We start from the raw sequence: 26320 nt of genomic DNA, 5'->3' as shown, positions 1-26320 counted from the left end.
TCCATCAAAAATTATTTTTTAAATTCCCTTGAGGGCATTTATCAGTTTGCGAGGTTTTCCTTTTCATTTGATAGGGAATCTTAGGATTCACTGAATTCTTTCCTAACCCGGGTATGTTACCATACCAGCTTTGTGGTGTTCAGGCGTTTTTGCAGAAGTCTCACTATCTCAGAACTGCCTGTTCTCATCTGTCCAACCAGTCTTGGCTATAAATCCCTATGACCAGCCAGTGGCTGGAAGGTTGGAGGGAGGGCATACCTAGGAAACTGGGGAGCTGGGGCATATACCCCCATCCTCACCTGAGGGACCTAACCACAGCTCAGAGAATACTGGACACATCAAAGGGCTTCCCACAGAGAGGTAACAACCAGAGAGAAACAGACAAGCTTTGATCTTGCAAAGGCTGCATTAGTCATAATGAATTAGCCATTAGTGCTACCTCACTAATGGTAAGCTCCCCACACATGAAGAACTAGTCCTCATGATCACACATGCATAGACTTGAATGCATTTCACAAGTCATATACACACATAGAAGTACTGCCAAAAATGATGGGGTGTCACTATTTGAAGGGAGATATATTATGCACTGTAGAAAAGAAGCAGAGGAGTGGGAAAGCATGATCTCAGCTTTCAATCAATCAGTAAACCAATCAGCTCATGCTTATCGAGTCACTTCCATGTAGTTGGTTGGCACTGTGCTAAGTTGCAGAAATAGAAACGTAATATGACGTAGTCTAGCAAGGAATGTACAATCTAGCTGGAAAGTTACAAAAGCCGCAAACATTTTGCATAATAGTTTATGATTGGCAAAATGCATTTTCAAACACTATCCCCAAGGGTTATAAGGCAACTACACTGTTCCCGTTTTGCAGAGAAGGAAACTGAGGCTGAGAATGTGCTTTCCCCAAACCATAGACTTCCAAGATTAGGAGAACAAAGACATCAGCTCAGTTCTTCAAACTCCAAATCCACAGAGCTTGTGGATTTTTGGTTGGTAGTGCACTTGATAAAGCATATATATTACTAAGCACAAGACCTGGGTTTAAATCCCTGCTCCCCATCTGCAGAGAGGGACACTTCACTAGTGGTAAGCACGTCTGCAGGTGTCTGTCTTTCTCTCCCCCTCTCTGTATCCCCCTTCTTTCTCAATTTCTCTCTGCCCTGTATTGTAAAAATTAGGAAGGAAGAGAGAGAGAGAGAGAGAGAGAGGGAGATCATCTTGGTTCTGCAAAGCAAGTGAAATATCTGAAAACTAGACTAGTCACATCAAGTAATCCAGTTACACTGGACTGGGTGGCTGGAAAAGTCATGAGACATTTTCGCACAGAAAAACTTAGAAAAGATATGTCATGACTTTTTTTTTTCTTTTTAACAGCCCAGTAACTGTGAGTCTTAATTGTGAGTGATAGTAGGGACTCAGAGTAAGGAATATCAGCATCTGTGGTCTGGGAGGTGATGCAGTGCTAAAGCTTTGGACTCTCAAGCATGAGGTCCTGGGTTCGATCCCCAGCAACACATGTGCCAGAGTGATGTCTGGTTCTTTCTCTCTCCTATAAATAAATAATTAAATAAAATCTTTTAAAAAAAAAAGAATATCAGGATCAGTTGACACAGGCTTGGTCACTGACTAGTAAAATTTATCACCTAACACAGATCCTCAGTTTTCTGTAAAAATGGCAGATACCCATAGCTCTGTGACTAGGCATAAAGAAACTATGTATGTGAACTTTTTATTTTTTATTTTCATACGATGGAAAGAAACTAAAAGAGAGGCAGGGAGATAGAAAGGAAAAGAGAGAGACACATGCCACCCTATATCACTGCTTGTGAAGCTTCCCCCCCTGCAGGTAAGAATAAGGCCTTGAACCTGGGTCCTTAAGCATGGTTATGGGTGTGTGCCATCACTTGGCCCCTGTGAAGCTACTTTCTAAACACACAGAGAAGGAAGAATTGGATTTACTCACTCACTGCATGTGAAAAGTAACACATCAGGAAGGGGTTGTTAGCAGATAAACAGCTTATCAAGTGGACTCCCTCCATCCCATGACTTCCAGAGCAAAGTTCTGTTTTGCAATTCATTCAAACCTGGGTTATAATGATCTGTGCTGTAGCAAACTTGTGGAACAGCAAAGCTACCCCATGCCAGAAGATGAAAAATTATAGGGGGGTTTTGTTTGTTTGTTGCCTTTAGGGTTAGTGATTAGGCTCCGTGCTGGCACTAGGAATCCACTAATCCTAGTGGCCATTTTTTCCTTTTTTTTTTTTCTATTTTATTCAATAGAAAAAAAGAGAGATATTGAGAGGGGAGGGAGAAATAGAGAGGAAGAGAGAAAGATAGACACCTGCAGACATGCTTCACCATTAGTGAAATATCCCCATTGCAGGAGAGGAGTTGGGGCTCTAACCCATGCCCTTGTATCTAGTAATAGGTGCCCTTAACTGAGTATACCGGCACCCAGGCCCCAGAATTACAGTTTTCAAACACAGTATCTGGTTTGTAGAACTGCAGTTCTTTAAACATACACTCACCTGTAATGGTTATAGAAAAGACTTTCATGCCCGATGCCCCAAGATCCCAGGTTCAATCCCAGCACTGCCATAAGCCAGAATTGAGCCATGCTCTAGTTTTTCTCCGTGTGTCTTTCTCTCTTTATCTCTCTCTCTCTCTCTCTCTCTCTCTCTCTCTCTCTCTCATTACAATAAATAAAATATTTTAAAGTGTTTAAAAATATATACCCACCTAATCATTGGGGTATCACAGAATACAGAGACTATCCAGAAGTACCTTCAGTATGTGGGAATATAAAACAACTCAGAAAGGGAACAATCAAGATGTTTTTGGAGGGAGCTAGGTGGTGGTGCATCTGGTTGAATGCACATGTTATATTGGCAAGGATCTGCGTTCAAGCCCCAGGTCCCCACTTGCAGGGGGAGAGCTTCACAAGAGGTGAAGCGGTGCTACAGGTGTCTCTCTCCCTTTCTATCTCCCCCTTCCTCTCAATTTCTGGCTATTTCTATCCAATAAATAAATTAAGATAATAAAGAATTTTAAAGATTTGTTTTTTAAAAAAAGATGTTTGCAGAGGACCCTCCTTCCCTATGCTGATGGGAGCTTTTGGTCTTTTTCTAGCACTCTTGCAATAGAAAGCCGCTGTGTTGTCATGAAAATAGCATTCCCTTGGGAGCCAGGCAGTAGTGCAGTGGGTTAAGCGCACATGGTGCAAAGTGCAAGGACTGGCATAAGGATCCCAGTTCAAGGCCCCGGCTCCCCACCAGCAGGGGGGTCGCTTCACAGGTGGTGAAGCAGATCTGCAGATGTCTATCTTTCTTTCTCCCTCTCTGTCTTCCCCTCTTCTACCGATTTCTCTCTGTCCTATTCAACAACAATGACAGCAATGACAACAATGATTATAATAACAACAACAACGATAAACAACAAAGGAAGGCAACAAAAGGGGAAAAAATAGCCTCCAGGAGCAATGGATTTCTAGTGCAGGCACTGAGCCCCAGCGATAACCCTGGAGGCAAAAAAAAAAAAAAATCCCCTTCTCATACAAGCTCAGGGGATTTGACTTTTTTTTTTTTCCAAGATAAAAGGGCCAGTAGGTTGTCTTGTTCCTGTACTTACCAGTAAGTCAGTGCGATAAGCAGCACCTAAAGTAGACTTGCCAGGAAGCCTTCTGCTGAGAGTTAATGGTTTTTCTCTCTGCCAATTCATTTGGCCTCTGGGTCAACTTCTAGACCCTAATCTACATTAGGATTAGCACTGGAATTCAGCCCCTGGTGGCTCTTCTTTGTTTTCTCTTCTTCTCTGTCTCAAAGCTTGCAGACAGAAAACATAGCCAGAGATTGGGAAGCAAGATGGACTTTACAGAGTAGGTATACAATTCCATCTTACCAAAACCACAGGTTTCCACAATTAGCCACATTGTACATACAAGTGTCATACATGTACTTATGACACGTATGATCTTCCTGGTGTATACACTAGAGACACTAGACCCACCTCTACACCTATTTATGAGATCATGTATAATACTGCTTTGAAGAGGAAGACTAACATGTACGATGCTTATCATAACCACAAACCCTCCTTCATGTCAACCTGGAATGAAAAATAAAACAAAAAAACCAGGACTAGTCAGCTTGGAGCCAAGCACCCATGTCCAAGTTCCTGAATATGGTGCTGTCAGGGGGAGGCAGGGGAGATTGTCCCTCTTATCCCAACAAAATCTACCACTTCCAGAACTGAACTTGAACTCTTTTCTTAGGCTAAGAAAAGGGAAAAGGGACTTTCCTTTCCACAAGAACAAACTAGCCTGGAAATATTAAATTGACTCAACCCATGTTTTATTAGACACAGTTTAACAACTCAGAGTTTACAAAACTCAGCCAAACAGCATCAGCCTTCAGCATAAACTTTTGCTAACTAGCCCACATAGTTCCCATATGCTATGAGATGTCGTTTGAGCCAACTCGGTACCTTATAATTATAAACACACGTCTTTCAGTTCTTCTGTGTATTCTTCCCAGGCAGAACGGAAATATGTCACTTAAATTAGCACATGGAGTACAGAGTGGGAGCCAATTTTGGGTTAGCACAAACAGGGTAAATAAAGCAGCACCAAATTAAAATGGTAAAATAAACTTCTTTATGCTCCAGTGGAAACTGCTAAGTCCTAACTGAATGGCAGCTAATGGGTCTGGGAAAAGGATATCCCTCAAAGTGTAGCTCTTGGCTCTTGAATAAGGTTTTCTCATCCAAGGATCTCGAAGCAGTTTCTTTCAAAACTCTAGCAGTGTGAAGAAAAGGGGAAAAAAATAATAAAAGTAGATGATATTTCCTTTGCAAACTCTATTACTGTCATTTTTCTACATCATTCCTTTCCAATAATGTGGGGAAAGTTTATATGTTTATACTTCTGTAACTCCTAAGGAAAGGGGAAGGTTTTCTTTTATTAGTGATTTATTATTGATTTACAAAATTATGAGATAACATGGGTATAATTCCACACCATTCCCACCACCAAAATTTTGTGTCACCACTAGGAAAGGGGAAGGTTCTAGAGAAAATGAATGAAGGTAGAGAGATGTGGCACAGCTTGGCAAAAAACTAGAATGGTGGGAGCTGGGCAGTAGTGCAGCGGGTTAAGTGCACATGGCACAAAGCTCAAGGACCATCGTAAGGATCCCGGTTTGAGCCCCCAGGTCCCCCACCTACAGGGGGGTCACTTCACAAGCGATGAAGCAGATCTGCAGGTGTCTGTCTTTACTCCTCTCTGTCTTCCCCTTCTCTCTCCATTTCTCTTTGTCCTATCCAACAACAACAACAGCTATGACAACAATAACAACAACAACAAGCACAACAAAATGGGAAAAATGGCCTCCAGGAGCAGTGGATTCATAGTGCAGGCACCAAGCCCCAGCGATAACCCTGGAGGCCAAAAAAAAAAAAACTAGAATAAAAAAAAATCCAATCATAACAAGTTCTCTAAATTGCCTGTGCCATTGGGACTACTACATAGTAAGTGCCTCCTATGTGTCTGAGACTGATCTGGGAGGTTTTTTTTTTTTAATTTATTTATAAAAAGGAAACACTGGCAAAACCATAGGATAAGAGGGGTTCAACTCCACACAATTCCCACCATCAGAACTCCGTATCCCATGCCCTCCCTTGATAGCTTTCCTATTCTTTAAATCTCTGGGCGTATGGACCCAAAGTCACTATGGGTCTGGAAAATTTTTTTATATATTATTACACAGTCTCTCCTCCATGACTTTATAACAGGAATCATTCTCTCCATTATACTCAGGGATCCTGTGTGTGCTCTGGGATCAAAAAATAGGAGATATGTGGACACAGAAAATTGGGACAACAAACATAGAAGATTCACTAAAATTTTATTGATAATGAGAAATGCTAAATAGGAGGATAGCTAAGTAAACCATGGAATTCAGTTGTGCATAGTTTCATGACAAGAATATGTTTTGAGAGGTACACTCTTAGCCAATTTCTCAGTTATGTAAATATAAAATTCATCTAGGGTGGGAGAGATGATTTGCATAATGGTTATGCAAAGAGATTCATGCTTAGTCTCCAAAGTTCCAGGTTCAATTGCCAGCACCATCATAAAACAGAGCTGAGCAGTGGACTGGTAAAATAAAAAGCAAACAAACAAAAAACACATATATATATAATTAGAAATTTAAAATATGGGAGTTGGGCAGTAGCACAGCGGGCTAAGCACAGGTGGTGCAAAGCTCAAGGATCCATAAGGATTCTAGTTCGAGGCCCCAGCTCCCCACCTGCAGGGGAGTCGCTTCACAGGCGGTGAAGCAGGTCTGCAGGTGTCTGTCTTTCTCTCCCCCTCTCTGTCTTCCCCTCCTCTCTCCATTTCTCTCTGTCCTATCCAACAAAGACAACCTCAATAACAACAACAATAAAACAACAAGGGCAACAAAAGGGAATATGTAAATAAATATTAAAATAAATAAAGTTTTAAAAAAAGAAATTAAAAATATAAAGTCTATCTATGAACTAACTACACCCCTAAGCTGTATGATATGGTTTACCATGACCGCTAAATGTGCAACTTATCACTGACCAAAATTATCAAGTCATATGTAACTATATTTGTACAGTAGAAAGCTGCTGAGCAATAAAAAAGAAGTAAATATTGATGACTGGTTGGACCTTAAAAACATTTTGCTAAATGAAATAAGTCTATAAAGCAGTACATATTTTTTTCTTCCATCTGATGAAATAAACAAAGTTCACTTTAAATCATTTGTGTGGTTGAAGACATTTTACATACATAGTACCATTAAAGAAAAATGGGAACTAGGAGCAAGGTGGTATGCAACTGGTAAAGTGCTCACGTTACAATGTGCAAGGGCCTAAGTTCAAGCCCCCAGTCCCTACTTGCAGGAGGAAAGCTTCACGAGTGGTGAAGCAGGACTGCAGGTGACTATCTTTCTCTTTCCCTCTCTATCTCCTTCTTCCCACTCAATTTCTCTCTGTCTCTATTCAATAATAAATAAATAAATAAATATTTTTAAAATAATTTTATAAAGAAAAATGGGAACTATAAACAAATATTATATTCTGGCTAATGGTATGTATGTTGATGTACTTAAGAAGGTATACTGATATCTAAGAGCTTTCACTGAAGTCGTAGAAAATATATATTGCTATTAAATAAAGACAAATCGCTAAATGACAAGTCTTGCATAATGTTAATAATGGGATTTGTCAGTGGGTATACACATATCACTGTAAAAGTCTTTCAGTGCTCTATATTGAATAATTATACATAACTGTTGGAAAAAAGACAGATTATGAAGGCAAATGAAAGAAAAGGAGGAAAAAAGAAGTCAAGCTGGGGATATCATAAAATATGAATAGAAACGATAAGTGGAAAAGATAATGAGAAGGAAAAAATAAATTGAAAAGAGAGCAATGCGTGTAATAAGAAAAGACAAACTAAGAGCAGGTGAACTGAAAGAGGCCGGGTAAAACAGGAGGAAAAGAGCAAATATGGTCGGCTGAAGATGCAGACAGGTCTTTGGCAGACCACCAGCTCAGTGAAGCTGAACCATGTCACAGCCCATCTCCATACGTCGGTGCACTTGATCGGATTTTAAATGTATAGGGTGCAAAGGATGGAAGCATTTTTTAATTAAAACCATTGATTCACCAAACTCCAAGACAGCAAGCAACGTGGTATCTCTACAGGGTTTTAAAATATTATGGTTTAACAGTAACATTTCTTTAAATAAAAAATTCATATACATGGAATTCAGAAGTATAGTAGGAAAGAAAGGACCAATGCCTTGGTCAATGTGAAGGACACGGGGTTCACCTGCTACCTCTCCCTGCACCTCACCTCACACTAATGACAATTCCAGAGTCTATACAGATTCCTAAAGTTCTGACTACACAAACTAAGCAGAAATCATGCACTAAAAGACAGAAGAAGGCAAGATCTTGAACTGGGGGAGGTAGCATAACAACTATAGAAAAAGACTTCAACGTCTGAGATACCAAAAATTCCAGGTTCAACCTTCAGCACCTTCATAAGCCAGAGCTAAGGAGTTCTCTGGAGAGGAAGAGAGAGACAGAGAGAGACAGAGACAGAGAGACAGAGAGAGAGGAAGGAAGGAAGAAAGAGGAGGAGGAAGAAGAAGAAGAGGAGGAGGAGGGAAAAGAAGAAGAAGGAGGAGGAAGAGGAGGAGGAGGAGAATGGAGGTGGGCCAGGCAGTGGTGCACCTGGTTACGCACACACACACATTACAGTGTGCCAAGACCCAGGTTCAAGTCTCTGGTCCCCACCTGCAGCGGGAAAGCTTCACAAGAGGTGAGGCAGGGCTGCAGGTGTCTCTCTCCCTTTCTATCTCCCCCCCTCAATTTCTCTCTGTCTCTATCCAATAATAAATAAATAAGAGAGGAAAGGAGGAAGAGAGAAAGAAAAGAAAAGAAAAATAACTACAGAAGAAGGAAAAAAAGACAAGATCTTGATTCTGCCACTAATTGGTAATTTCCATCAAGTCATTAAACTATACAGAATTCATTTTATCTCTCTCTGCACTAAACCGTCCTATATGCAGAGGCTCAAGACACTACTGTATAAATCATAAAACACCTTGCAAATGGCCTCCCATTTGGACTCCTCTTCCCTATGAATTTTTCATACACACGCAGCATCTTGATATTTAAACCAATTTCTGGATTAAAATGGCCTCTAACTAGTTATTTCCCCCAAGCTGTCTGTGCTACCTTCCTACTGCAGGTCAATAAAAAGAAGAAGGGGGAATTCGAAGAAAGAGGATGGGAGGGAAGAAGAAACTCAAAATACCAACATAGAAAATTAATTCTAAAATACATTATTTTTCTTTTTTTTACTGCTACCACTATGATCTCTGTCTGTAAGAGCCACTTTATCTGTATTTCCAGCTGCCTCATCTCAAACTACTTCCCAATTCATTCTCCCCGCAGAAAATTGTGTAAAGCACTGAAACCACTATGTGAGACACAAGCTTGAGGTGCTTTCCCAGAGGGAAAACACAATTAAGTGCAGAGAAGCAAACAACAACAAAAGTTAACAAAGGTGTATTTTTCCAAACTTCAGTAGCACATATTCTTTTTTAATTTTTTATATTTATTTTATTTATTTTCCCTTTTGTTGCCCTTGTTTTTTGTTGTTGTTTTTTATATTTTTTGGTTTTTTAAATATTTATCAATTTATTCATTTTCACTTTTGTTTTATTGTTGTAGTTATTATTGTTGTTGTTATTGATGTCATCGGAGAAATAGAGAGAGGAGGGGAAGACAGAGAGGAGGAGAGAAAGACACTTGCAGACCTGCTTCACCGCCTGTGAAGCTACTCCTCTGCAGGTGGGGAATAAGGGGCTCGACCTGGGATCCTTCCGCGGGTCCTTGCTTGCGCTTTGCGCTACATGCGCTTAACCCGCTGCGCTACCGCTCAAGTCCCCCCCCCTTATTTTTTTATTGTTGTTGTAGTTGTTATTGTTGTTACTGATGTCGTCATTGTTAGGACAGACAGAAATAGAGAGAGGAGGGGAAGACAGAGAGGGGGAGAGAAAGATAAGACACCTGCAGACCTGTTTCACCTCTTGTGATGCGAACCCACTGTAGGTGGGGAGCCGGGCTCGAACCGGGTAGCTGGTCCTTGCGCTTTGTGCCACTAGCCCACTCCCGCATATATTCTTATTAAAGTAGACTTCCTAGCTTCTCTCCACCCTAAAATCCCTATTTTCATCTTTTATATTTCTACGTTTTGGTTTCTATTTATTGAACATTTTTGTCTTCTTTGTATCATACTGCCTTTCAGCTCCCAAGTTGCAGATGCTACTATGATTCCATCCTGAGCTCCCTGGGCAGATGATCTCACCAATATGTTCTGAAACCTTACCTCTGCAGAGCCCTACACCACTACGTTTCTGGCTTGGGGAATGGATCAAGCTGCCAACATCCACGTCTGTTAGAAAATCAATTACAGAAGCCAGGACTCCCACTTTCTGCACCCCAAAAAGAATTTTGGTCCATACTTCCAGAGGAGGAGAAATGCTACGAGAAGATAACCAGAGGGTTCTGAACCCCAATTCATCAGGACCCTGAGATAGAAAAGGAAAAGGATTCTCAAAAGTAGTAATAGGTGGGAGTCGGGTGGTAGCACAGAGGGTTAAGCGCACTTGGCGCAAAGCGCAAGGACTGGCATAAGGATCCAGGTTTGGGCCCCCAGCTCCTCACCTGCAGGGGAGTCGCTTCACAGGCGGTGAAGCAGGTCTTCAGGTGTCTATCTTTCTGTCCCCCTCTCTGTCTTCCCCTCCTCTTTCCATTTCTCTCTGTCCTATCCAACAACAACGACATCAATAACAACAACAATAATAATTAAAACAAGGTCAACAAAGGGAAAATAAATTTTAAAATAAATATAAAAAAATTATTTAAAAAAAAGTAGTGATAGGTATAGGTGTGATATAGAAAGAAAGAGAAGGTAGGGCCATAGAAAAAAATAAGCCAAATGTAGATAGATATCAAGATAGATAGATAGATGATAGATACATAGACATAGAAATAATAGTCACTTACATCTGTGACTTTGGAAGACTACTGAAGTTTCCAATGGATAGAATGGGGACAAAGAACTCTAGTGATGGTAACAGTGTTGAATTATACCCCTATTATCTTATGTTTTTCAATCAATATTAAATCACTAATAAAAATAACTCTCATGTTCCAAAAATACCCAGTGAAAAAAAATAAACCAATTATCAGACTTTCATTTTTTATTTTATTACTTTAAAAATTAAGAAATGTCAAATAAAAGAAGAAAAAGACTAAATATGAAGGCAAATTTATACTTAACTACATATCATCAAATAGAAAGCGAGACCTGAGGTGTGACAGAGGGAATGAAGAATTAGACTCTCAAGTATGAGGTCCTGAGTTCAAACTCTGGCCACCCTATATGCCAGAGTGATGTTCTGGCACTCTCTCTGTGTTACTCTCTCGTGTTAATAGATAATAAAATTGCAAATGAAGAAAAATATGTTAACTCACTGATGACAATAATAGAAACATAAAATAAGAAATAATTTTGAAAATGGTAGCCAGTAGTAAAAATTAAAGGATGACATAAACATCTGAAAATATTCAAGATTAAAAGCAAAGAAAACAAAGTTGATATGGAAAGAATAGATAATGGACATGGCAAGGAAATTAAGAGACAACAAGTTGACAGATATATAACAAAAAGCACAAGCTATAACAATAAATGTAAATAAGTTAAACTTTCCCATCAAAAGAGAATCTAATAAGATATTTGCATTGAATTGAGGATATATCCAGCCATATGCTGGGTATAAGTCCAGATGTTCTATAACTCTATCAAATTAATAAATTACATAGAATAACTAGAGCTCAGTGAAACCATTTTAAATGAAAGGAACGGTAAAAATCAGAGATGACAGGAATGTGAGGCAAGTGTAAACAATAACAAAAAAATCACAAAAAAGGAATAGCAGATGAAAGAAAGTTAAAAGCAAAAAGCATAAAGCCAGATACGAAAATTAAAATGTTATGATAAAAATATGCTGAGTTGTTTAACAACAACATACATTAACATAAATGCAGAGGTAGTAAGTCAGACATATAAAATGTAAAAGTAACAGCATTTCAAGAATAATCTATCAGGAAAAAAAAAACATAACTACAGATTTTTATCATAGCCATATCCCTGTTACTCTTTGGCAGATGAAAGAGACTGAAATAAGCAAAGATGGACAAGAAATGATCAACATTAATATAATTGGGTGTTTCTTTTAGGGTCCTCAAGAGCAAAAATTGCCCAAATCACATTTTAAAACTAAAGTGTAGTAATTTCAGGTAATTATTCTATATTTAGCAAAAATAATTCAATCACTTAGAAATCAAAGTGCAATTTGGAGATTTACAAGTAAGGAACAATTAAAAAGAAGAACATATTAAAACCCATGGAAATTCATGGCTAAAACTGTACACAGAGGAAAACGCACAGCCCAAATGCTTTCCTTGATTAAAAAAAGAAGAAGAAAGAAAAGAAAAAAAAACTAAAGAAAAAATTAGTAAACTGAAACTTCAATCAAAGAAGCTTGAAAGGGATATGAACCCACAGAAAGACAGAATTAACAGAGATGAACATAATTAAGTAGAACTCACAAATAAATTTGAATAAATAATGTAAATTAGAAAAACTAGCTGGTTAAGCGCATGTGGCGTGAAGCTCAAGGACCAGCATAAGAAAAACTGCAAGAGGTAATAAAAAAAAAAAAAAGAGAGAGGGGCTTCAGAGAGTGAGAAAGAGAACATAAATGTGCATCCTCTTTAGGAAAAAGGACTAATAGGGATTTAACCAGAGCTGAAATGGCCTTTTTAAAAGCTATAGGAGAGAACCATGTGGAACGATGAAGATGCTGACTACACCAAACATGGTGCCTGACGGTGGGAAAGGACCTGGTTTGGGGGAGAGAGTCTTGTGTCCTATCACAGGAAGATACGAGCTGTACCTGAGTGTCAACAACCATACTGTAAGCCACTAACCCCTCAATAAAGTTGGGGGGTCCAAACAAACAAAAAATTGTTGACTAAAGCCACTTAAAAAAAATACTGGACTTAATGATAGTTTCTTAATGAAAAGTGCAAAATGTTAACTGACCTATCACTGCTATCAAAGTGAAAATATTTTCAAAGGCATCTTGTGAGCAAAGAGTCTGTAGTCACATGGGATCCCAGTACAGGGGCCGTGGGAGAAGTGACCATGAAAGCCTGGAGAAAACAAACTGAAGTGGAATTTTGCCACATACCCTCCTCCCTCCTGCTCACCGTCTACTAAAATACATCTGGCTCTTGCTGCGGTTTCATTCCTCTGAGGTCAAGAGGTCCCAGAGTGTATTCTCTCAAATTATCACCATTGTTTATGCAATTAAAATTTTTTTAATCTAGAAGCCAATTCTAACTATGTCCTTGTGGCATGGAGTACCAAAGAAAGAGCATTCAAACCAAGGATCGGAAGGCTGAGGCCTAGGCCTGTTTACTAACTAGAGGGTTTGTTTGTTTGTTTGTTTGTTTGTTTTTGCCTCCAGAATTATGGCTGGGGCTCAGTGCCTGCACTACAAATCCACTGCTCCTGGTAGCCGTTTTTTTTTTTTCTTTATCTCTCTCTCTCTCTCTTTTTTTTTTTTCATTTTATTGGATAGGACAGAGAGAGATTGAGAGGGGAGGGGAAGAGAGAAAGACACCTGCAGACTGCTTCACCACTTATGAAGTGACCCTCCCCCTCACCCCCACAGGTGGAAAGCCAGTGGCTCGAACCAGGATCTTTGGGATACTTCACAGGTCCTTGAGCTTCATACTAAGTGCACTTAATCAGAGCACCACAGCCCGACCCCATAGTGGGTTTTCTTTTTCTTTATTGGGGAGCTAATGATTTGCAGTAAGTTGTTGACACACAAGTACAGTTGCTCACCTTCCTGTAATAGATGTTTGCAAAACACCCTTACCCCGAACATAGATCCTTTTCCACTGTCCTGCCCCAGGGCCCCAATGTCATCTCTAGTCCCCCTTCCCCCCCTTTCCCAGAGTTTCCTTCTTTGGTGCACATCTTGTCCAAGTTTCACTAAAGTTTTGATACTATCTGGAGAAGGCAGTATTTCTGGTCCTCAGTTAATATATAAGACATCGACTTTTTGAATACGCCGTAACTCCACAGAGTCCGTTTCAAACAAACCCAGAAGAAAGAAGAGTAATGTTGATTCCAAAAGCCTCTCCACCTGTGCACACACATACATATGCTTTCTCCCTCACCCCTCATGTCCTCACCCTTCACCACCATCACTGGAAAGACTAGACAGAACCTAGAAAATGCCGTTTCAAAGATCATGGGGCACCACCTATGCAAAATAAAGGTCAGGCATAATCCTACTTGCAAAAGGCTCACAAAATCCTAAAATGGATACAACTGACAGTACTACAGGGTGGAAAAAAAGCAACTTAATTGGCCAAATACATGAAAGCAGACAGGACGCCAACAAAGAACAAACTGAGTGAAGATGAGTCACAGCAAAAGCAAAGTTTGAGCTTCCTGGTAACGGTTCAAAGCAATGTGTGAAGAAGGAATGTCCAGTTTGAAGGAGACAAGGACAGTCTGAAGAAAGGCTAATAAAGTGCATCTGAAATGGTTAGTTTCCAGCAAACTTTTAGGTGATGTAAATAATCTCTGCATCATAATTCAGAGGGACGGCTCCTCCCACACACTCTCTCCTTGGTAATGTTTTGCTTTTTTCCCATTTATTTGTAGTACTTTCTGGTTGTGTTTCAGAGTGTCATTTAATGTCATTTTATGACTCCCTGGTTGTAAGTGTCTGAGTATTACAGGGCTTAGAGATTTACAGCCTATTTTAAACTCAGATAATGATGTTTAATTTGTTATTGGCTGTATAAAGGTTAACAAAGAAATAACTCAAATGATCATCTCAGGGATAACACATTACAAGAGGGCAATTAAGCACAGTACCTGGCATTACACAAAAGATTGATATCTCGTTACAAGAGTACAGATGAGTTCCGATTTCACAATACAGGAAATACACTCATCACCACCGTCTCTCTTTGAATAAGCAAATAGCAGGTCCCACTTAGCAGTGCCACTGACTAAAAGGGAGGGGGGAAGCACTGTTCAAGGAAAGGAAAGATTGACATGCAGCCAATTTCTGGTAGAGGGGCTGGAGAAGAAAGAAAGAAAGAAACTCAGCCTCCTTAGAGAAAATGAGGTTGATGTTCTCCAGTAAAAGATTAGGTTCCCTCTTAGTTGTAAACAAACCATGCTAACAGGCAAGCAAAACAGACATGGATCCAATGGGCCCTTGAGAAGAGGAAGCAAAATAAATAAAAGCATCAAAGCCATATTGTTATTAAATTGTCTCTGAAAATGGAAAATGAAAAACAATCTATTGCAACAATCATTTTTCTGTCTGTTTTCTTCTCCCTAGAATACCTTTCCATGATGAATTGGTCTGCATTCCACAGGTTTTTCTGCCAATAAAAATATAAATAAATAACATTTTTAAACCTCTTCAAATGAAGATCTGTTTGCATTTTAAGTGCTCTGTTCCTTAAATTGCAGACCTACTAATAAATATAGTAGGTCTCGTGTGACTAATGGCCTTTTATCTCCCTCTAAAGGAACTTTTGTTTTTGTTTTTGTTTTTTATTTTGTTTTGTTTTCTCCCCCATAAGCATTTTCCACCCCTGTCTTTTCTTTCTTTTGCAGTCTGGGTCCTCCTCTGCCTGGGTTTTTTCATTTCCTCTTTCATTACCCTACATATCTCTAACTTGGCTTTCCTGTTCTCACTCTGTCTCATCTTTCCTTTTATCTTTATTTTCTGCTGCCTCTTATTTCCCCAAACATCCCCCATGTGCTCATTTGCACTGTTGCTTCCACGAATGCTCCACATCTCTAGTCATATTCACTCACCAGTCACCCCATCCAGTCATCTGTGCTTTAGTCACTCTCTATCCCCTCACCTTTTTCTACTTTCCCTAGCTCCCACTGAGCTTCTCTAGTCACACTGACTTGATTCAAGACCCCTCTCCCTTTGGCTCAAGACATAAAAACAAAGTCTCTGAAACTGATGCTCCATAGTTCACTTGACATCACAACTGGCAGCACCAGAAACTCAAGACCAATGGGTGTGTCCACCATAGCTGAAAGTTCCAGGGCAGTTAGAAACTCATCAACATGAAAAATCACAGAAATCACAATGCTGTTGCCCCAGTAAGACTCTTGGACTTTCATGAAATACATTCGAGAGATAGTCTGACATTGTGAGTTCTTACTCTCATATCACACTGCCACTGGGAACTGAAAGTAGATCCAGTCTTCTATTTGGCTTGATGCTGTCAAAGAAAGGAATAAGGTGCTTTTTGTGTGTACACTTAACCACTGCATCTCTTTTTCACTTGCCCAATTGGCAAAGGAACACAAGCGTCAACTGTGCAGCCATCATTGACATCATTGAGCAGCATTTTTGAAGCACAGACATATTTTGCAATGAGTGCCAAGCCCTGTAGAAGATGGAAAGACCTGAATGCCCTAGTGCTTCTAGCCTGGAGATGGGCACCGCCAGCAACATGCACCAGTGATGAGGTCAGACAATATGAAGAAAATTAGTCAAGTTGAATAACTAGACTCTGTTGACATATAAATAAACATACTATTCATTTGTTCCTTTAATCAACTGGCTACACCTCAGTTCTGTAACCCCTAATAAATGGAGTTGTTAGTATTTCATAAGGATGTGTACATTCTAGCCGTCCTGAATGTCACACCAGGGAGTCGAGCCCAGACAACACTGTCATATGGAAACACCTGGGATCAAGGGATAACACATTAGTTAAGCAAGCTAACCTTGAGCTTTTGGACCTGAAATATCAACAAAAGGATAAAATAAATGTGCAAATTGTTCTTCCCTGTGGACATCAGCCAGGTGTTTGTTCTTTAGCCAACAACAATCAACAGGCGCAACACAAGAGAGTGAAAATGCCAGCCCAGGAGTTAATGCAATAAACAAAGGAAAATCCTTTTATTATGGTGAGGCCACCAATGGTCAGGCTGAGGAAAGTGAGCAGTGAAGGGAGGGAAACTGGCATCAAAGTACGAACAGGCTCAGGGAAGACTACTGGTGGCTCGCAGAAATTTCTGATAAGCAGTCTCTTTAGTAGATGACTCAGAGCATGTAAAGCTGTCATGGGGCATGTGTAGCTGCCTAAAAGTTTGTAATAAAACATAACTTGGGGTGGGGCCTAGATACAGGTCATCTGGTAAAGCTCATGCTTTGCCATGTAAAGTCCCAGGCTTGAGCCCTCAAGCACCACATAGGAAGCACCTGCAATAGGAAGAGTTTCATGAGTAGAGGAGCAGTGCTGGATTTTTTTAATTCTCCACCATGTTTCAGTTTTTTATCTTTTGTTTATTTTTTCCTTTGGATTTTATTTGATAGGACAGAGAGAAATTGAGAGGGGGGCTTTACCACTCATGAGGCATTCCCCCTGCAGGCAGGGAGCAGGGACTTGAACCCAGATCCTTGTGCATGGTCATGTGTGAACTCAACCAGGTATTCCACCACCTGCCCTACTCCTTTCTCCCAGTCTATTTCTCTTCTTTGATCAAAAATGAAAGGATTTTACTAGGATCAGAAGAATCATACAGATAATAGAGTCCCATCAAAAACCCTGGTAATGAGAGGGGGGAAAACTATATATATATATATATCTCCAATAATAACTTAGTACTGAGTACAAATGAAGTGCCAGGCACTAAGTCTAGAAATGGCTTGTTGGCTCCTCTTAAGAGCGAACTCCTGCCAAGCGCTGACCAGCCATTCATAGGGCCTGGAAGGGGAAGAGAAGAAAAGACAAGAAAAGAGTGAAGAGCAAAGAAGGTAAGAAAGGAAGGTGGAAAATAGGTAAGAAAGAGAGGAAGAAGGAGAAAATAGGCTGATGGTAAGGTAATAAATCTAACTCAGTATCTAGGACATTCACCAAATATTATTGGTTTATTAGGTTTATAAGGTAATAAATCTAACTCAGTATCTAGGACATTCACCAAATATTATTGGTTATAAGGGTTATTTATTCTGCCTACATCCATACTTTCAAGTAAGTTTTCTCCATTAGACATGGGATAGATATAGAAGGGCTTTTATTTACATTTTTAGGGGTAACTGCTTAGTGAGAGAAATAGCATAATGCTCATGCAAACAAGTCTCAGGTTCAATCCCTCTCACAACCATAAACCAGAGCTGAGCAGTGCTTTGGTAAAATAAAATGAAAGAAAATAAAACAGAAAGAAATTGCTCTACCTTTTTTGTGCCTCACCCAGATCTGTTCTCCAGCCAGTCCTTGCATCAAAGGATACTCCAGAGGGACACAAAAATTAGAGGAGGGTGGGTTAAAGTCAACTGACACACACTGAACTCACTACGACACCTACAGCCTTAAGAATGTTCTCCTCAGAGGCACAGTAAGCAGAAGAGCCTTGGCATCACCCAACATTAACACTGACAGGGCAAATAGGATCTTCGGCAGAAGAAAAGTTGGACACTGGGGAGACAGCATAGTGACTGTGCAAAGGACTTTCATGCCTGACACTCTGAGGTGCACTCTGAGTAGAGCCCCAGTACCACCATAAGCCAGAACTGTGTAGTGCTCTGGCTTATCTCTCTCTCTCTCATTTAAAAAATAATAAGGATTAACAAAAAAGAATATTGGGATAGAAAGTCTGAGAGTTGACTCAAGCTCCAGCCAGTGTTGGATGCCCACTTCTTGAGCCCTTTGTCCTGGTGCAGCAGGGAGAAGTCAGTCTAGGAACTAGGGACAGAGTGAGACTGCAGAGGTATAGAGTGGAAGGTGGACTTATTTTATTGTTCAAATCTTGGATGCAGGGGTTAGGCGGGAAATTATTTGTCGTCATGAAGAGCATTGCTGACACAGTCACAGCAGACCCACTGTGAGGCAGACAGCACCAGTCTACCCAACGCCTCTTGTAGCCAAGACATGTGCTGTGCATTTGGCAGGGTGTGTAAATTAAGTCAGCCCACTTCTCTCGAAAAAGTCTGGGTCTGTGCACTCCTCTGCCTCTCTCTCCCTCCTGTGTTCTAGTCTCCACCACAGCGCTTGCCTCAGAGCAAATGGTGGTCCTAGGAGAGAACATTAACAGGCAGAAGCTCTGGCTTGGAGCAAATATTGCAGGATTGAAATGCAGAGGGAATTATTGTACTTCTTTCCCTTGCACACTTTGGAGTGCTGGGTGAGAAATAAATAATGAAGGAAATAATGGGTCCAATTCTTCCAGACTGTGCCTCTCCCTCTGGGTGCAGGCGTGTCTTCTAAAGTCAGAGTGTGACTATGTGTGGTGAGGGAATCAGTCTTAAAGGAGACAGGACAGCCAGCCTTGGTCAGGAGAGCAGGTAGTGAGGAGAAGCATGTCTGGGACAGTTCCCAGATAGCCTTCACCTGGAGAGAGGCCTTGCGCTGTATTCATATTGTAGGCAAGGAGCCCAGAAAACAAAGGAAATCTCTTTCTGGTGGAAACAGGTGGTAGAGCGCCTGGTAGAGCAAGTATGTAATTTTGTCTTTTGATTAACATTTTTTTTATTTATTTGATAGAGACAGAGAGAAATTGAGAGGGGAGGGGGAGGTGGAGAGGGAAAGAGAGAGAGAGATACCTACAACCCTGCTCCAGGCCCAGCGCTTGTGAAGCTCCAGCCTACAGGTGGGGACGGGGAGCTTGAACTGGGTCCTTGCACATGCTAACGTGAACTTAACCACATGAGCCATCGCCCAGCCCTTAAAAAAATTTTTTAATTATGTTTATTTATTTATCAGATAGAGACATCCAGAAATCAAGAGGGAAGGGGCTGATAGAGGGGAAAAGACAGACACCTGCAACACCGCTTCACTACTCACAAAGCTTTCCCCCTGTAGGTAGAGACCAGGGGTCCTTGAACATTGTAATATGTGAGCTCAACCAGTCGCACCCCCACCTGGCCCCACTACTTGGAGTTTTTAATTTCATACACATTTCCACCCCAAAAAAAGTCATGAACACATGTGCTGCAGTTATGATCATTCTGATTCCCAAGGATTCTGACACACACTACCTCAAAATCATATTCCTATTCACTATTAAAAAGTCAAGGCAAGCCACAACAAGATGACTCCATGCAATTTTGTATCACAGGTAAAAGAGAAAGAAAGAAAGAAAGAAAGAAAGAAAGAAAGAAAGAAAGAAAGAAAGAAAGAAAGAAAGATCTCTTGCTGGGTTAGAGGAGAATATAGTCTTCGGCTATATGCCCAAAAGCTACCCTAATAGTTCTTTGCTTCCACTATGGGTGAGTCTCATAACTTTGAATTAAAACTGAGCACAGAGGAGGTCTTGGAGGTGATGCATCTGACACATTACCATGTTTAAGGTCCCAAGTTCAAGGCCCCGTTGCCAGTGGAAGCTTCACAAGCAGTGGAACATTGCTGCAGATGTTCTTTCTATCTATCTATCTATCTGTCTGTCTATCTATCTAACTATTTATCTCTCTCTCTCTCTATGTCTATGTCTATCTATCTCTATCTCTATGCCAAAAAAAAAGTCCTCTAGTAACAGTGGGATTGTGTAGGCACAAAGCCCCAGCAATAATCCTGGTGATGGGGTGGGGCTTGGATGCTGTGTACCATTCATCCTGAATACTAAGTATGGGGCCAAATCTCCTAAAAGGTAGCCATTTCTTAAAAAGCTCCTTAAAATCTCCAGACCCTTCTAGGAAAGTGCTAGAATATTCGAATATCTCCTCTTTCTTGCCCTATTCAATCACCGCTGCTAAATTATTTGCAGAATCTCTCTGACAGCCCTCATCTCTCTATGAGCACTCCCAGTCCTCTGTCCAAATTGGGTGATGAGTGTGGTTGACAATTCTTTCTGGGCAGCCAGAGAAGTAGGTAGATCAATCTCTGGCTTTGGAGCCTCTGCAGTCAGATCCAGCCTCAGGAGGATGGAGCCTGCAGCAGTGAGCAAGCTGGGGTGGGGTTGGGGGGGTGCTAGGGAAACAGCAGTCGGGTCATGGGAAGCCCAGGTTGAAATCACAAGGACTCTTAAGAAGCAATGCCAATAGGAGTTCAGGGCAACTATCACTGCAAGAAGCCTGCTGGTCGATAACAAAGGAGTTCTGAGAACATTGGCCGCCAGGGTAGGTAGGCAGGCAATTTCCCAGTCTCTCTCCCCTAGACATGAAACTTCCCACTACCACCACCACCCCCACACACGGCAGCTCACAGTCAGATTTGTCTCATGCCATGTCCTGAGAGAGCAATGTGTATTGACTCTCCATACACACACACCTCCACCACCAAATCTCAAATCTTCTGATCTGAACGCTTACATCTTCTTCTGAAAAAAAAAAAATCATCTCTCTGGCGAAGCACCAAGAGAACAATTAGGGATTAACCAAAGTGCTTGCTCTTGCCAGCAAGAGTGTGGTCTCTCAGGAGACTGGGGGCAGTTTGTACTGCAGCTCTTTGTCCCTGGAACTCCCACATCTCCGTTTTCCATCTCGTTAGGGCTGATAGTTTCCCTTCCACTGTGCTGAAGACTTTTGCTTCTAGGTATCATCAAATTGTTGAATTAGTATTGTTCCCCACTGCCAGAGGTCTGAGAACTTTAGTGACAAGTCAGAGAAAAAAGGGACTGTTTTCATCCCTGCTCAAAATAAAATCAGCGGGCAGACTGTTGTTACTGCTGGTTTCAATACATACAAATCCCTTTGCACCCTCATTTTTCCTGAAGCACAATTTTTAACCCCACAGTCTCTCAACTGGCCTACACTGGGTAAAATTACCGTAAGGAAAAAAAAAAGAAAAAGAAAAAACTAACAGTACTGAATTCTATCAGTATTTGTACCAATAGCCAACTTCCAGACTGTGCTCCAGATATAAATTACTTAACTATTTAAAAAGCAAGGCTCACTTCTAGAATGTTGTCTCTGAAGACTATTACACCAAAATTAAACACATCATTTTTCAAGCAGGGAAGTGCCCTAATAGATACCTGACTCTCTCAACATTTCAAAGGGTAGCTTCATAACTGGAGCTGGGTGTGTTAGTTCAAGCTGAGCCTCAGCTTAATCTACAATACAGAGCCTATTCACCAAGAAGAAAACAGAATTATCTTTAATTTCTGCGTTTATCTAGAACAATGAGATCATACACAACTGTCCCAAGAGGCTGCACTTTCCCTTGAGATAGACAAGAGACATGAAGAGGATAATTGAAGCCCAGGAAGGAAGAACCACCTGCCTAGTAACACAAGTTTCAAGTCTAAAGTCAAATTAAAGTGCAGAGTTTCCTCTTATTTATCTGCCATAATTTCTACCAGTTCATGGAAAAAAGATGCTCAAATGTCTGAAGATAGTTGTGTTATTTTTTCATAAGAGATATGTTTTATATTGACATTTACAGCAACAACTCTATTAAGAGATTCCCCCTGCCGTGTGTGTGTGTGTGTGTGTGTGTGTGTGTGTGTGTGTGTGTGTGTGTGTGTGTGTGTTATATGATAAACTTTAGGGCTTTTTATTTTTAACTAAATCACTTTTTAGGAAATGTGATTTTACAAGACTATTGTCACAAAGAAGTACATTTTATTATTGGGAAGAATTTAAAACAATACTAGAAATAGCCCTCTGGATAAGCAGTGACATCAAAGCACAAGTCTTTCCCAAGGTCATCACATTTTAATTTGCCATTAAAAAAATAATAATTTTTTTAAATTATTAAAGAGGGGCTGGGTGGTGGCTTACCTGGTTGAGTGCACACATTACAGTGAACAAGGACCTGGGTATAAATCCTTGGTCCCCAACTGAAGGTGTGGGGGAAGAAGCTTCGTGAGAGGTGAAGCAGTGCTGCAGTTGTCTCTCTCTCCTTCTCTACTCCCCCTTCCCTCTCAATTTCTCTCTCTTTCTGTGCAAAATAAATGAATGAATAAATAAATTAATAAATAAATAAACGTGTTCGAAAAACGGTCATGGCCTCCACTGATATCATGGTCACTGCTTAACACAAGATAACGTTGCTTTTTTTTTTCTTTGCTTCCAGGGCTATTGCTGGGGATCGTGCCTGCATTACGAATACACTGCTCCTAGAGGCCATTTTTCCCATTTTCATTGCCCTTGTTGTTATTGTTATTGTTGGATAGGACAGAGAGAAATCCAGAGAAGAAGGGAAGACAGAGAGAGCGAGAGAAAGCCACCTGCAGACCTACTTCGCTTGTGAAGCAACCCCCGGCAGGTGGGGAGCCAGGGCTGGAAAGAGGATCCTTAAGCCACTGCACTACCACCCAGGCCCCACAGTGTTCCCTTTCTACAGGAGAAAGATTCATTTTCACAAAGGGCTCAGCAACTGCAGATACACCCAGAGTGGGAATTTAAAAAGTGAAAAGACACTATGGTGAAGGTCATTATAAAGCTAATCCAAGGAATCTTATTGAGGAACATGAGTTGTAAGTACTTAAGGAAAAAATAAGTTAAAAGTCGATCCAGAGCCATAATATCCCACCTTAACCACTCACTGATTTTCTGCTCTGTCTTCTGCATGTGCACACACAGGCACACTTTAAAGAGCAGTCAGCAGGGTTTCCACAATGTGCGGTCTGTTTTTCACTAAACATCTTCCCATGTTGCTAGACAGCCTCCATAATTCCTACATACCAGAGCATGAGATTGTTGTGCCATCATTTCCTTAGTCATGCTCCTAGGTATAAAATAGTTTGCGTTGCTCTGGTCTCAGCATTTGTAGATAACAAATGATGTAAGGAACGTCGTAATGGAAGGGGAGCTTTTTCTTTTACACTATTCCTTGTGAATGTATTTTTAAATAAATAATCCTCCCCAAACACTACCTAGTGAGAAAATTACACTGTCCAATTAACTACCTTTTGTTTAAAAGGAAAATAATAATATTTCATAGGCAAAGACAAGCAGGAGTGCTTTCAAAACAAAAATCAGAAGTCCACTAGCCAGGCTGTTGTTACCTTTAGCAGGACATGGCATTCGGTCAAGGCCTTCTCCCTCCATTTTTAAAGGACTGGAAATAGTATTTTAACTTCTCAGTCATCTTCTCAGAACTAGAATGACTTCTTTTTCCCCTTAGAGGTCATGGGACTCCACAGTATGAATGCAGCAATACTTTTAGTCCACAATCTATTGCAATTACCATCAGAAAGCCCTCCTCTGGGGAGTTGGGCGGTAGTGCAGCGGGTTGAGTGCACAAGGCGCAAGGACTTGTGTTAGGGATCCCGGTTCAAGCCCCCGGTTCAAGCCCCTGGCTCCTCACCTGCAGGGGAGTCACTTCACAGGCGGTGAAGCAGGTCTGCAGGTGTCTTTCTCTCCCCCTCTCTGTCTTCCCCTTCTCTCTCAATTTTTCTCTGTCCGATCAAACAACAATAATACTAACAGTAATAATAACAACAGTAATGATAAACAACAAGGGCAAAAAAAGGGGAAAAAAATAGTCTCCAGGAGCAATGGATTCATAGTGCAGGCACCGAGGCCCAGCAATAACCCTAGCAGCAAAAAAAAAAAAAAAAAAAAGAAAGAAAGAAAGCCCTCCTCTGGGTGTCTTTATGTCATCGCCATTAAGTAGCCCCAGATGAGAGCATAGTCTTCCTCACCAAAGAGGATGAGTAAATTTCCTTGTCCCTAAAATAAGTAGACTTTTCAGGAAGTTCCAGTAATCGATAGAGTTAGTACATTGAAACTTTGAGAAAGATTATCAGTGAGAAAAGAAATATCACTTAGAACTGTGGTTCACCCATCCTTGCTTTTCTGAGTCATGGTTCTTGAAAGAAGACTGTTTGTCCCCACGTTTTAAATGGCTGGGTCAATAGGGGAGCCTTGTTCTGTTGGTGAGCTATCTTGGTGCCAGGCTATATGTCCTGCCTGCCTTCCACACTAACTCACTCTGAGACCTTGAGTGAATCCCTGAGCATACTTTGTGGCCTCTGATATTCTCCATTCACAAAATGTGATTCACTTTGGGTTCAGCCAGTTCCCTTTGGGAAACTGGAGATGCAGTTTGCTTCATCATGTTTTCCTGCCAATTGTGTCATTTACTACTTGTTCTCCTCTAATTGTCTTGAGGTGAGTTTCAAAAATCACAGCATCAATCTATAAACACACACACACAGTAGATACAGATACTATAGAAGTTCTACTTCAAAAACAAAAACTGCTTATAGGAGCAACAGGAAGAGTTACACTGAGCATGGAGAGAATTGTGAAAGCTACAATGATAGCCACACTCCGTAGCTGATGGTCCCAGACTCACTATGAGCCTCCAAAACAAGAGCTCAAATCTCAGTTGCAAGACTGGCTCCCTAGATCATGACCCCCTAAAGGATCATTACTTTCCAATGCATTTGCAACTCTTTATGCAACACACACAGACACACATATCCCACAGAACAATCAGTTCCCAGTTCTACACTTAAGGCAAAGCCTAATATAGCTTATAAATGACAATGACACAGGTCTCCAGAAAATAAATAAATAAAAATAAAAACTTTACCAAACATCTCAGCATTTTCCCTGAAAGAAAAGAAAAAAAAAGATATCACTGCATAGTTTCCAAGTGAAATAGTTTGAAATGTCCTACATTTGGGCTATTCGCAGAGGCTAATATTTGAATTCACTTGGGAGACCGTGTCCCCAATTCCATTGCAATCATTCTGACCGGCAGGGCCTGGGAGATCTTTGAGGTCACTATCAGTTTTCACAAATTTCATTTAAAAAATGGACTTAATGTGATGCACGGGTGTGGGTCTGTTTTCACAAAGCAGTTTTTACAGCTCACAGCATGAGGTGGGGAAGCCTTTCTGCTGGCCAGCCCTAAGGAAGTACGTGGAAAATCACACAGTACACATCGGTCACACTTGCACATTCTCTTCTTTCAAGTGTTCCTTTTTCACCCTTCCTGATATGCATTTGATCGCTAACACTGTAAAACCCATTCTTCCTTCATCATTGTGAGAAGCCTCAGTAAAGAGGGACTTTCTGAGGTCATGGCCCCATGTCCTATGAAAGTTATGTTTAAGCTACCATTCAAGAGAAAAGAAGGTTGACATCTATGACAGTCAACATATTGTCCTACAAAGTCAACACTTAAATGCTTACTAATGATTGCAATTAACCAGGGAAGTCCTCTTCTGAAAAGTGTACTAAGTGCAGCTTGGATAAGGATAAAGATTTTACTGTTTTGTTTTGGTTTAGCTTGAAATTTTAATGTCAATATCAAATTAGCTGCATTCTATCATCTAAGCTCTTGATACTTTTAAGCCTTTTTCTCTTAGCAACAAAACAAAGGAAAATATTGGGTGGAGGGTAGATAGCATAATGGTTATTCAAAGAGACTCTCATGCCTGAGGATCTAAAGTCCCAGGTTCAATCGCCCACACCACCATAAGCCAGAGCTGACCAGTGCTCTGGTAATAAAGAAAGAAAGAAAGAAAGAAAGAAAGAAAGAAAGAAAGAAAGAAAGAAAGAAAGGAAGAAAGAAAGAAAGAAGGAAAATATTATACTCTATGTAAAATACATAGTTAACTGACCAATCTTCAAACAAACAAACTCTTGGTCCTCCATATCAACTTTTAAGAACAAAACAAAAATAAAGACAAAACACGATGTGTGTAGAAAACTGCAGGCTAGGGTAGTTAGACCGGAG

The 26320-nt window shown here is 40.6% G+C and overlaps 1 protein-coding gene across 2 annotated transcripts in view; it reads right to left on the bottom strand.

Annotated features, from left to right (window-relative positions):
• Window positions 1–26320, bottom strand: part of EBF2 (EBF transcription factor 2) — a 227469-nt gene that overhangs the window by 159332 nt on the left and 41817 nt on the right. The window lies entirely within an intron of this gene.

Source organism: Erinaceus europaeus, chromosome 19 (assembly GCF_950295315.1).
Source record: "Erinaceus europaeus chromosome 19, mEriEur2.1, whole genome shotgun sequence".
In the NCBI taxonomy this organism is placed as follows: Eukaryota; Metazoa; Chordata; class Mammalia; order Eulipotyphla; family Erinaceidae; genus Erinaceus; species Erinaceus europaeus.
This window is presented reverse-complemented; position numbering and strand designations above follow the sequence as displayed.